Here is a 14,349-nt window from a genome sequence, read left to right as displayed (position 1 = left end):
CAATTATAACCATGACTGTTATGCAGAGTGTATAATTTAAGAGCCGTGGTTTGTGAAGGATGAGCAAATGCCAAGTTTGAGAAGGAAGCTTGAGTTATTCTGTTAACCAAATATATCTTAAAATACTTCTAATTTTTTAAGAATCTTCTAATCTCTGCATACTTGGCTTTGCAATGTTACAAAATCAAAATAATTTATTCCTCTTACAATATACAATTCATAGGGCGGGAAAAGGAATACTTAATTCAGGAATTACGTAATGAGAAGGTTTCAGAGAAATGTACTAGGACCTAGGACCAAGAATTCAGATCCAATAAGTTCTCTTATTGAAGACCAAAATAGAAACTATGAGAATGTGGTGGGAAAAGTTTTTGAGATGTTAACATTTACTTTCTTTTCATTCCCATTGAATTAAGAATAAAAGTTATTTGTACTTTTTTCTATATTTTGATATCTCCACTTCAAGAAAACTTTCAGGACCTTTTATTTCTTTGCCTCTTACACATTAATAGGGCATAAAAAGTGTTTATCTTCCTGTGAAATCATAGGCACATTATGTAAAGTGTATGTGAGTGAAAAAGAGGGAGTGCTTTTGAAGGATAGGAGGTGACAGCAGGAGAGAGAGGCGATGTTCCCAAGACCAGAATGAGGGCCGATGTCTGCGGGTTCCTCAAGTGTTGAACACCTGGGTTTCTACGCGACACCACTTTTATGTGCTGGTCCACAAGGGTTGGTCACGTGATGCATCTAGGAAGGGTGGTCCCAAGGCACTTGGACTCAGCCTCAGCAAAAATTCCAGTGGCCAATGTCCTACAGTATCAGCAGGAGTGCTGGGCCTTGCAGGCTTGCACAAGAGACCTAGCAGAAGTGATCAACATGGTCCAGAGATCGAAGAATTCTTTTTTTAGGTTCTGCTCTACTTTGCACATGTGGATTTAAAAAATATTGTGAAGATAGAGAAAAAAAACCCAAAGTGACTGAGATTGAAATTCCCACCCACCCAAGTTGTGCTTAAAATTAAATTGCCAAGGAGAAAGCTGATTTAAAGAGCATCTATAGAAGGACAGATATTTTCAAAATGGATGTGTCCTCAAAAATATGTACATAATGCTCATATGTTTTACTCTATTTAACTTATCCTAATACTTAACATTGAGTTTGGGGGATGAATTAGAAGTTGATCCAAAATGGAGCGAAAAAGCATAAGATATGGTAAAAGTTAATTCAGAATATCAAGATTGATATTCTAGCTTTATCTTTGTTAATATTTTTGTCAAATGTATTAAAGTATAAATTAAAGATAATAAAGTTCACCACTTTAAGTGTATAGTTAGATGAGTTTTGATGAAAAAAAATAGAGCTGTAAAACTACCAGCACCAGCAAGATATAGAATATTTCCTTCACCCCTAAAAATTCCTTCCTGCCATTTTGTAGCCAATCCTTCTGCTTCACCCCGGACCTAGGGAACCACTGATCTGTTCCTCATCACTACTGTTTGTCCTTTTCTAGATTTTCATAGTAGAGGGAGCATACAGTACATAGTCATTTATGTGGCTTCTGTCACAGAGCATACTTTTATATATATATACTTTAAGTTCTAGGGTACATGTGCACAACGTGCAGGTTTGTTACATATGTATACATGTGCCATGTTGGTGTGCTGCACCCATTAACTCATCATTTACATTAGGTATATCTCCTAATGCTATCCCTCCCCACCCCCACCCCACAACAGGCCCTGGTGTGTGATGTTCCCCTTCCTGTGTCCATGTGTTCTCATTGTTCAGTGCCCACCTATGAGAGAGAACATGCGGTGTTTGTTTTTTTGTCCTTGCAATAGTTTGCTGAGAATGACGGTTTCCAGCTTCATCCATGTCCCTACAAAGAACATGAACTCATCCTTTTTTATGGCTGCATAGTATTCCATGGTGTATATGTGCCACATTTTCTTAATCCAATCTATCATTGATGGACATTTGGGTTGGTTCCAAGTCTTTGCTGTTGTGAATAGTGCCACAATAAACATACGTGTGCATGTGTCTTTATAGCAGCATGATTTATAATCCTTTGGGTATCTACCCAGTAAGGGGATGGCTGGATCAAATGGTATTTCTAGTTCTAGATCCCTGAGGAATCGCCACACTGACTTCCACAATGGTTGAACTAGTTCACAGTCCCACTAACAGTGTAAAAGTGTTCCTATTTATCCACATCGTCTTCAGCACCTGTTGTTTCCTGATTTTTTTAATGATCGCCATTCTAACTGGTGTGAGATGGTATCTCATTGTGGTTTTGGTTTGCATTTCTCTGATGGTCAGTGATGACGAACATTTTTTCATGTGTCTGTTGGCTGCATAAATGTCTTCTTTTGAGAAGTGTCTGTTCATATCCTTCACCCACTTTTTGATAGGGTTGTTTTTTTCTTGTAAATTTGTTTGAGTTCTTTGTAGATTCTGGATATTAGCCCTTTGTCACATGAGTAGATTGCAAAAATTTTCACCTATTCTGTAGGTTGCCTGTTCACTTTGATGGTAGTTTCTTTTGCTGTGCAGAAGCTCTTTAGTTTAATTAGATCCCATTTTTCAAGGAGAACTACAAACCACTGCTCAACGAAATAAAAGAAGACACAAACAAATGGAAAAACATTCCATGCTCATGGATGGGAAAAATCAATATCATGAAAATGGCCATACTGCCCAAGGTAATTTATAGATTTAATGCCATCCCCATCAAGCTACCAATGACTTTCTTCACAGAATTGGAAAAAACTACTTTAAAGTTCATATGGAACCAAAAAAGAGCCCACATTGCCAAGACAATCCTAAGCCAAAAGAACAAAGCTGGAGGCATCACGCTACCTGACTTCAAACTATACTACAAGGCTACAGTAACCAAAACAGCATGGTACTGGTACCAAAACAGATATAGACCAATGGAACAGAACAGAGCCCTGAGAAATAATACCACACATCTACTACCATCTGATCTTTGACAAACGTGACAAAAACAGAGCATACTTTTGAAATTCATCCATGCCATTGCATTTATCTGTAGTTCTGCACAGGACTGCGAAGGGTTTGAAATTTTACACTGCTCACATGCTGACAAGTGAGCCTGCCACTGTTTCATGGATTCTGGCAGAAGACCCTAGATCATTGGGTCAGAGATGAGGGACTTTGTTGTTCATGACCCAGCAGGAAGCGTGTGTTTCATCATGTTCCCTTTGTCCTCCAAGTCCCCAAGTAGCCCTGAAATGTGGCACACTCATAGGGTCTGTGTCATAACTGAGGAAGCCTGGGTTTATCATTCCACCAGGCTGATAAGGGGCTGCCGTTGAATCTACCTAGCGTTAAGGTTAAGAGGAAGACATTTAGTCAGGAAACAGAGTGCCACAGTACAGTCACTCTGTCTGTCCTCACAGGCTGTTTTTCATACAAACATCCAAGAAAAGATAGTCCCAGACAAAAGCTGTCATAAGACATGTAGAAACCCCATGGAGAATTGTCTTCAAACAAATGGATTCCTTTTCCTTGTTGCATAGTATTCTGTTTTATGGATACACTGCCACAATGTATTTATCCATTCACCAGTCCATGGTATTTCGGTCGTTTCCAGAATTGGGCTAATTAAGCTACCTTAAACAATAAATGAGTATTTCTTTGCGTGAACATAGTTGGTAAACATCTAGGTGTGGGATTGCTAGGCCACAGAATAAGTATATGTTTAATTTTTTTTTTTTTTTGAGATGGTGTCTCGCTCTGTCGCCCAGGCTGGAGTGCAGTGGTGCAATCTCGGCTCACTGCAAGCTCTGCCTCCCGGGTTCACGCCATTCTCCTGCCTCAGCCTCTCCGAGTAGCTGGGACTACAGGCGCCCACCACCACGCCCGGCTAATTTTTTGTATTTTTAGTAGAGACGGAGTTTCACCATGGTCTTGATCTCCTGACCTCGTGATCCGCCCGCCTCGGCCTCACAAAGTGCTGGGATTACAAGCGTGAGCCACCACGCCCGGCCATATATTTAATTTTTTAAGAAACTGACAAAATATTTTGCATATTGGCTACCGCTTTGCACTTCCAAAAGCACAGTATGAGTGTCACAGTTGCTCCACATCTATGTCCAATAATTAATGCCACTCTAGCATGTATAAAGTGGTTATCTCCTTGTGGGCTTAATTTACATTTTTTAAGGAATGATGATGTTGAACATCTTTTTTATGTTCTTACTTGACATGTTGTACCTTCTTTTTTTAAGTTTCTGTTCACATCTTTTTTTAAAAAAAACTGGTTAATTTTCCTTTTTTTCTTTTCTTTCTTTCTTTTTTTTTTTTTTTTTTTTGAGACTACATCTTGTTCTGTCACCTAGGTTGGAGTGCAGTGGCACCATCATAACTCATTGCTGCCTCATTTCTTGAGCTAAAGCGATCCTCCTGCTTCAGCCTCCTGAGTAGCTGGGGCTACAGGTGCACACCATCACGCCTAATTTTTTTTTTTTTTTGGTAGAGATGGGTGTCTCACCGTGTTGCCCAGGCTTGTCTTGATTACCTGGGCTCAAGCAATCTTCCCGTCTTGGCCTCTCAATTACTTGTCTTCTTAATATTGAATTGTAAGTTTTGACAAAACTCTCTCCTTGACCAAACTTTAGACAGGCTCCCCTGTACTCTCTTTTCCTCTTAGCCTCTTCCTTGGCCCCTGTTTTTGGCATGCCCAGTTTAGCTGTATCCCAGTTTAGCCCAGGTTTTGGCCTGCCCAGTTTACCAGGAATCCTGCTGAGTCAGTTTAGAGAGAATCCCCCACTCGTGATACCTGATCACATGTCTCATTCCAGATCCTTAATATTTGAGCCCTTAGTCTGCCTTTAGCTAGAAACCCCCTACCCGTGATTATGGTGCCTCCTCTTAATCTTTGTCCATCCACTGAGCCCTCACTCTGCCCATTGGCTGTAATATCTGCTGTCTTGTTTGTATTCAGAGTTGAGCCTGATCTCTCTCCCCATTATGATAATTCTGACACTTATTACAATCATCCTGAATAAAGTCTTCCTCACTGTTTCAGCATGTGTCAGAGTCATTTTTCCATTAACAGTGTTCTTATATAGTCTGGATACAAGTCCATTCTCAGGTGCATATTTTGGCAAATATTTTCTCCACATCTGTGCCTTGCATTTTCCATTTTCTTAGCATTGTCTTCTACAGTGCAAAGGTTTTAATTTTGCTAAAGTCCAATTTATGAATGTTTTAATATAAGTACTAGCTTTTTAAATTTTTTTTTTTTTGAGACAGAGTCTTGCTGTGTTGCCCCGACTGGAGGGCAGTGGTGCAATCTAGGCTCACAGCAACCTCTGGCTTCCCAGTTCAAGCGATTCTTCTGCCTCGGCCTCCTGAGTAGCTGGGATTACAGGTGCCCGGCACTATATCTGGCTAATTTTTTGTATTTTTAGTATAGACGGGGTTTCACCATGTTGGCCAAGCTGGTCTCAAACTCCTGACCTCAGGCCATCCGCCTGCCTCAGCCTCCTAAAATGCTGGGATTACAGGCATGAACCACCAGCAATAGCTTTTTGTGTCTGGCCAGCAATAGCTTTTTGTGTCCTATGAGAAATCATTATCTAACTCAAGATCCCCAACATTTTCTCATGTTTTCTTATAGAAGTCTCATAGTTTTAGCTCTTACATTTAGGTATATGATCAATCACAATAGCATGACTTATGATTTATTTATTGATGTTTTTAGTTTTTCTGGCAAAAAGTAATATTTGAGATTTTTTTCTTTCCTTTTCTTTTCTTTGCGCATATAGATACTCAGTTGTTCCAGTATTATTTACTGAAATACTTCTCTTTCTCTGTTGAAGTACTTTAAAGTCTATGTCAAATCATGAAAACAGACACATAGACAAATGGAACAGAATGGAGAGTCCAGAAATAAAGCCACACACCTACAAGCATCTGATCTTTGACAATGTCAACACAAACAAGCAATGGGGAAAGGACTCCCTACTCAGTAAATTGTGTTGGGATAACTGGCTAGCCATATGCAAAAGATTAAAACTGAACCCCTTCCTTATACCATAAACAAAAATCAACTCAAGATGGATTAAAAACTTAAATGTGAAATCTAAAGCTATAAAAACCCTGGAGGACAACCTAGGAAACTCTATTCTGGACATGGGTCTTGGCAAATATTTCATGACAAAGATGCCAAAAGCAATTGCAACAAAAACAAAAACTTACAAGTGGGACCCAGTTAAACTAAAGAGCTTCTGTGCAGCAAAAGAAACTCAACAGACTAAATAGACAACCTACAAAATGGGAGAAAATATTTGCAAACTGTACACCTGATAGAGATCTAATATCCAGAATTTAAAAGGAACTTAAACAAATTAACAAGCAAAAAACAACCCCATTAAAAAGTGGCCAAAGACATGAACAGACACTTTTCAAAAGAAGACATACAGGTGGCCAACAAGCATATGACAAAAAGTTCAACATCACTAATCATTAGATAAATACCAATCAAAACAATAATGAAGTACTGTCTCACATCAATCAGAATGACTATTATTAAAAAGTCAAAAAATAACAGATACTAGCAAGGTTATGGAGAAAAGGGAATGCTTATGCACTGCTGGTGGGAATGTAAATTAGTTCAACCACTATGGAAAGCAATGTGGTAATTTCTCAAAGAACTTCAAACATTATTACCATTTAACCTAGCGATCCCACTGTTGGGTATATGCCCAAAGGAGTATAAATCATTCTACCATAAAAACACATGCACATGTATGTTCATTGTAGCCCTATTCACAGTAGCAAAGACATGGAATCAACCGAAATGCCCATCAGTGGTAGACTGGATAAAGAAAGTGTGGTACATATACACCATGGAATACTACACAGCCATAAAAAATGAGATCATGTCCTTTATAGCAACATGGATGCAGCTGGAGGCCATTATCCTTAGCAAACCAACACCAGAACAGAAAACCAAATACCACGTATTCTCATTTTGAAGTGGGAGCTAAACGTTGAGTACAAATGGATACATGTGTACTTGAGGATGGAGTGTACCATAGTACCTATCAGGTACTATGCTTATTACCTGGGTGATAATCTGTACACTAATAATCTGTACACTATAATCTGTACACTAAACCCCTGTGACACACAATTTATTCACGTAACAAACCTGGGCATAACCCCTGAACATAAAACAAAAGATTTTAAAAAATCAATTGACTATGTAAGTGCAGGTCTGTTTCTTGACTCTGTTTTGCTCCATTAGTCTATTTGTTTATTCTTACATCAGTACCACACTGTATTGATTTTTGTTGCATTCTAGTAAGTCTTGAAAGTAGGTACTGGAATTTTTCCAGCTTTGTTCTTTCCCAAATTTTTTCCAGGTACTCTAACTTCTATTAGTTTCCATAAAAATTTAAAATAAGCTTGTCATATTTTCTGATGATATTATGATTGTGGTTGTGTTAAATCAATAGATCAATTTTAGGGAGATGACATCTTAGAAATGTTTAATATCCAGTTTAATTAACATGTTATATCCCTCTACTTAGTTAGGCCTTCTTTAATTCCTCTCAGGAATGTTTTGTAGTTTTCAGTATATAAGTAAGTCTTAATGTAAATTTTGTTAGATTTATATTTAAGAATTTCATTTTTGTGTTATTATAAATAGTATCATTTACTGAACTTCAGTTTTTTTCCCCTAATGTATGAAAATTAATTGATTTTTGTATCCAGTGACCTTGCTAAGCTCACCTATCAGTCTTAATAGTTGATTTGAAAATTCCTTGTGTATTCTAGGTAGACACTAACATTGTTTCCAGATACAGAAGTTTTACTTCTTCCTTTACCATCTGTATCCTTTGGTGTCCATTCATTGCTTTGTTTGGCTGTCTGAGCCCTCTAGCACAGTTGTGGAAAGAGAAGAAAGGAGTGAACACCATTACTTTGCTCTCCATCCTAGAGAAAGAAGCACCCAATATTTCACTATTAAGTACGATATTAGCTACAGATTTTATATAAAGACTGCTTTACTAATTTTAGTGAAGTTCTCTTCTATTCATATTTTGCTAAGAATTATGAGTAAGTGTTGGAATTTTCTTCAATGCTTTTATGCACTTAAGAGATTATCATACAGTATTTCTTTGTATTCTATAGTAAATTGTTTTATTTTTGAATATTAAACTAACGTTAAATTCCTGGTACAAAGCTACCTTAGACATGTTATACTATTTATTTTATACATTGCTGCATTTGATTTGTTAATATTTTGTTACACATTTTTGTACCCTATGTGTTGAAGTTTATTGGTCTGCACTTTTCTTTTCCTGTTATGTCTTTTTTGCTGGTTTCCCTAGTAGGGTAAGGCTAGCTACATTAAACAAATTGGGAGGTGTTCCCTCCAAATGTGTTTTCTGAAGGAGTGTCTATAAACCTCATATACCTTTTTCTTTTTTCTTGTTGTTTTTTTTTGTTGTTTTTTTTTTTTTTTTTTTTTTTTTTTTGAGATAGAGTCTTGCTCTGTCGCCCAGGCTGGAGCACAGTGGCGCAATTTCGCTCACTGCTGCAACCTCCGCCTCCTGGGTTCAAGCGATTCTCCTGCCTCAGCCTCCCCAGTAGCTGGGACCACAGGCGCATGCCACCATGCCTGGCTAATTTTTTATATTTTTAGTAGAGACGGGGTTTCACTGTGTTAGCCAGGGTGGTCTCAGTCTCCTGACCTCGATCCACCCACCTTGGCCTCCCAAAGTGCTGGGATTACAGGAGTGAGCCACCACGCCAGGCAACATTTTTCTTAAATATTTTATAGAGTTCACCAGTTAAGCTACTTGAACTTGGAATTTTCTTTGTGGAATATTTTTAAACTATGAGTGTAATTGCTTTAATAGTTTCAGTGCTCTAGTCCTACAGATTTTGTGTATGTATTCGTCTACTCGTCCTATCAGCTACCGAAGGAAGAATATTGAAAAGTCTATTATGTTTACAGTATAAATTCTACTGAATTTTGAATTTTTATCCCTGAAAGTTCTATTTGAATTATTTTTTCTCATTCTGTTCATATTTTACTTTACATTCTTGAGTGCATTTGTAATGTTTTTAGTAGCTGTTTCAGATCTTTGTCTTATAATCTCTTCTTGTCGGTTTCTGCTGATTGCTTTTTCTCCTGTTAGAAGCCCTATGTTTCAGTTTGTATGCCTTCTAAGTTCCTACTGATTACCATACATAGTACATTGTATTGTTGAGTGCTGGATTTTGTTTCATTTTATTAAGAAGCGATACATTTTGCACTGGCATGCACTTATTTGCAGATTAATTGGATCTTGTCAAGGCTTTCTTTCTAGTTTGGGGTTTGCAGGTGCATAGCAGTCTCTGCCGTTGAGCTAGCTTTGTTCACTACAGTGGCTACACACTTTCCAGAACTCTGCCTAATGCCTCCAGTTCTACAAGAAATCACAAATTATTCCCATCCATAGGTTAGGTTTAAGAATTGTTTGGTCGACTGCTATGTGGATGTTCCTTCTGTTCCTGTCATCTGATGCAGTCTTGGATGTTCCTTCAAAGATTTCCCCAACATCTGCTTAGGTTAGTACCCAGTCAGAGATTCAGAGGCTTCCTCAACAGACCTGTGAATCTCATTCTCTCTCTCTCGCTGTTCTCTGGTATTCTGTCTCATAATTTCTAGCCGCATCAGCTTCAGTGAACTGAACTCTGCCTCCTCAACTCAGCAAGACCAACTCTTTTTGGGTTGTCTCTCTCTGCTTCCCAGCCTGCAAACTGCCTCCGGAAAATGAGCCTGTCCTTTTGTTTCCTGTCTCTTTTTGTTGCATGATGTTCAATGTCTGACCAGAGGTTATTCACATCCAGTTGAACCTCATTATTTGGGAATTCCACTTTACTACTTGGTAAAATATATTTATAATCTCAAAAGTCAATACTCGGGGAACTTTTGCATCATTTGCAGCCACGCCCAGGGAGCTGAAATATTTAAATTGCCCAACACACACGTTCCCAGCTGAGATCCAACAAGGAGCCAGTCTGCTTTCTTGTTTCACTCATACTATAAACAGGTGTCCTTCTCACTGTCTGTTGAGTGTCCCTTTTCTTACATTTTGTGTGTGTGTGTGTGTGTGTGTGTATGTGTGGGAGTTTGGTGTTTTTGTGGTGATATCATTGTTTAAATGGCCCCTGAGCACAGTCCTGAAATGTTGCCTCATGTTCCAAAGCACAGGAAGGCTGTGACGTGCCTCAAGGAGAAAATGTGTCTTAGATGAGCTTCCTTCAGGCAGAGTTATACTGCTGTTGTGAGATCAATGTGAATGGATCCACCATATTTATGAAATAAGGTGTTGTAGACAGAAGCCCACATAAAAAAAAGTCTCAGGTTGATTAGTTGACAGCAGTGTCACCCGGGCCTCTGGTTCATTTCCTTTTTTATTATAGGATGTAAAGCTTTATTCTAAGTGGCTTAAAACATAAACACATATGCATTAGGAAAATGTATTTCTGAAAAACAAATGTGCATTTAAAATTCTCAGTCAGACCTCTCTTCACATAAAAAAAATGGGCCACATTGTTTAACACTAAGTAACCTGTTTAATACATGCAGTCCCTGTTTCTTGTTTCCAAACTGCCCTAGACATGTGGTTATATTTCTAACTTCTTGACACATCAATAATCAGGCCCTAAACTGGATACCTCCCATATCTTTCATCAAACTCAATAATAGATTCACAATCTCCAGACACCCCTACATTAACAATTGCCTACATTTCAGTGTGTCTGTTTATGCAACTAGATGTTTATCTAGCTTGTCTTCACGAGAACTGGGTCCTGTCTGTATTAAACATTGGCCTTCCCCTAACATCTAGAAGGGAGCCTCCTTCTCTAATGGGTAGAAACTGTACACCCACAACTCACTCACACATCCCCTGGACTGCATTCCTAGAAGGCCTGTCAAACTGAAGGGTGTGTGTGTGTGTGTGTGTGTGTGTGTGTGTGTGTGTGTGTGTGTTTAAATCAGAGATGACCTTATGTGCATACAGAATATAGGTACAAGATTGAATTATTTTGTGGGCCTTCAAAAGATCTCCTTCCCACAGAGGGTGAAACCCTAAGATTAAATAACTAATTCCTTGGAGTCAGTAAATCTGTTCTTTTTAAAAACCAGGGAACTTTATTGTATATATTCTTTGTAACTTAGCGTTATCCTAGATACGGGATCGTGGTAATCACAGATTCTGATTTTCAAGAAGAGCTCCGTGTTTGCATAGCCTTTCTCTCTCTCTCTCTCTCTCTCTCTCTCTCTCTCTCTCTCTCTCTCCCTCTCTCGTGTAAATTATCCACTAGATGACTTGTTCCAGAAAACAAAGTTGTTCTGAGCCCAATACAAATGACCCCAAAGAGATAAAATAGTCATTTCCCCTGTAAGTCTAAACTACCGTCAGATCTGCTGAGAAACTGAAATTTGAAAGTGAAGAGAAATAGCAAAGGAGGGCTGCTGCTTGAGGAAGGAGGTGCTGTGAGAAGTTCTGGGAGCGAGGCAATGGCTACAGGAGACAGGTGGAGTCAGAAGGTGAAATCACAATTTTGGATGGTATTTTAAAAGGCTACAATTGCTCATTTACAACAGCTCAGCCAAGTTGTAATTGTAAAACTACACTGACAGCTCCCAATGTTTGCCACTTCACAATTTGACAATGGAAATTATTTCCATAATCTTATGCTTCTAATTCAACAGTTTTCAGAAGTCCCTGAAATCTGTTGTTGGAAACTTGCCTCATATTTTGTTGGCCTTATGCCATGTGATGGTAAATTGTATCGGTCACAAGACTTATACATCCTTCATTAAAAGTATGCAGAGATGATGTGATTCTTTTGGTCATCTCTCCAGTGGTCTGGGAATCCTTGCAGAAAGAAGCAAGGGTACGCAATACAGCTTCCTTTCTGGACACGAGGACAGAAGACATGACAACGACTCTATGGCATTTTGGGGAATACCCTGAATTTAAACATTCTGAAAGAGCATCTCAGATTCTGGGTTTGGATAAGTCCTGGAATCAGGCCTTTTTTTCTTGCTTTTCCAATGCTTTGAGAGATAAGCTGTGTAATTGGTAAAGACAGTAACTCCTAAGAGAGTTAGTAAATTTGGTTGATAAATAGTTTCGGGCTGGCATATAGGAAACTACAATATATTGAGAACAGTAACCACTTTTTACTTAGAAAACTTGTATTTGGGCCCAATATTTCAATTGATTAAAAAAATGAACTTAGGGAAGTCCATGGTTTTTCTCGACAAACTGTCACTACCTTTTGAGCCAGTCCAGCTGTTTCCATGCCTCTGTTCCTAACTCACTCACAGTGATGATCTCTCTCCCAGATTAATGTAGCGGGGTATCTTAATTGATTTCCCACCTCCTATCATCTGACCCATTGATTCTCCAGGCAGAAGTCAAACAATTTCTCTTAACATCTGCTTATGTTCATTGTGGGGTTATAATATTTCAAAGTCTCCTTTTTCCTTGGATGAAGTTCAGCCCAGTCATGATCTAATGGCTGAGCAGGTCTTCTGCCACTTGCTTCTTATCAATGTACTCCAGGTACACTGATTTTTGAGCTCTAGCTGCCCAGCCTGTGCACCAGCTGCCTCTAGATGGGTGCTCTTCCTGCTTCCCACGGTCGTCGACCTAGTTCTGCTGATCCTTTCCACGCCAGTCTAAGCAGCATAGCTTGGGGCAGTGCTCTGACCTCCCAAATGCCAGTTGTACCTGGGTTCGATGACCTTCTATTTTCACAGCATCCTTATTTCCTCATTTCTTTTTCTGTATTCCAATTACCATTTGCCTCTCTGTATTCTATACTTGACTATAAGTTTGATGAAGGAAGCTTTGTACATTGACCATGAATTTGGGCAGGTAGCACAGCTGGGTAATCAGAGATTTCCTACATAGTTATTGATTTAGAGTCTGGAACCCTGTTCACGTATAGGAAATACAATCTTACACATATTCTTTCTTTAGTATTTCCTCATAGTATGCCGGCATTCATGAAGTGAGTCACTAAGAACTATTCCACAATAAGGATAACAAATTAATTGTTTTGAATTCTGGGAAAAAATATTAGACTGTAAGATCCCATAGTTATAGAGAAGTTTAGAGAAAAAATATGGTCATTTCCCATAACTGCATGGTGGAGATTTCATAAAAGACTAATTGAATTCTTCTAGTGACAGAGACTTCACTCTCACAGTAATCTATTTCAAAATTGAAAAACCTTGATTTTTTAAAAGAATTTTATATCTTCTAATTTATACCCAGAAAGGGGTTTTGCATTCTGAAGATCTAGAAATAACCTATTTTCTCTTCCAAAACTGAGGTATAAAATATTTTATTAAAATTATGTTATATATGGTCATAATCCCTTTGTACTGGTATAATAGAATACCTGAGACTGGGTAATTTATTAATAATATATATTTATTTCTCAGGGTTTTGGAGGCTGGGAAGTTCAAGATCAAAATGCCAGCCCATTCATGAGGGGTCCATCCTCATGACTTAATCACCTCCTAAGGCCCCACCTCTTAATACTATCACATTAGCCATTACATTTTAACACATGAATGCTACAGTCTAAATATATAACTCCAGGTCTGAACACTTTCTTGAAATCTAGAACTATATTCCTAAATTATCTACTGCATCTTTCCTCCTGGATCTCCCATACGCACCTTAAACTTACGTAGGCCAAAGTTTTATTCTTCCCACCAGATCCACTCCATTTCTACCTGCATTATTCATTCATCCATTGAGCCTCTAAAGCTGGAAACCTCAAATTTAGTTGTTTTTAGATGGAGTCTTGCTCTGTCACCCTGGCTGGAGTGCAGTGGCACGATCTCGGCTCACTGCAACCTCTGCCTCCTGGGTTGAAGCAAGTCTCATGGCTTAGCCTCCCAAGTAGCTGGGACTACAGGCTCATGCCACCATGCCCAGATAATTTTTGTAATTTTTGTAGAGATGAATGTGTTCTAACCATGTTGGCCAGGCTGGTCTCAAACTCCTGAGCTCAGGCAATCCTCCCGCCTCAGCCTCCCAAAGTGCTGGGATTACAGGTGTGAGCCACTGCACCTGGCCTTAAACTTAGTTTTTAAAAACTCTTCACCAAATCAACCATCAAGTTTTCTCAATTTTATTAAAAGGGTTTTGATTCCATTTTTCCTTTATTTTAAATTTTCTATTTTTGCATTTATCTCCCTACTTATCTGTAAGTTCTTTGAAGGCAAGGACTTTATTTATTTTTTATTCTTCAGCACTTAGATCCCTTACACTTACACTAGTGTAAACT

The sequence above is a fragment of the Nomascus leucogenys genome, chromosome 18 (genome assembly GCF_006542625.1).
Source record: "Nomascus leucogenys isolate Asia chromosome 18, Asia_NLE_v1, whole genome shotgun sequence".
In the NCBI taxonomy this organism is placed as follows: Eukaryota; Metazoa; Chordata; class Mammalia; order Primates; family Hylobatidae; genus Nomascus; species Nomascus leucogenys.
Note: the sequence above shows the minus strand (reverse complement) of the source record.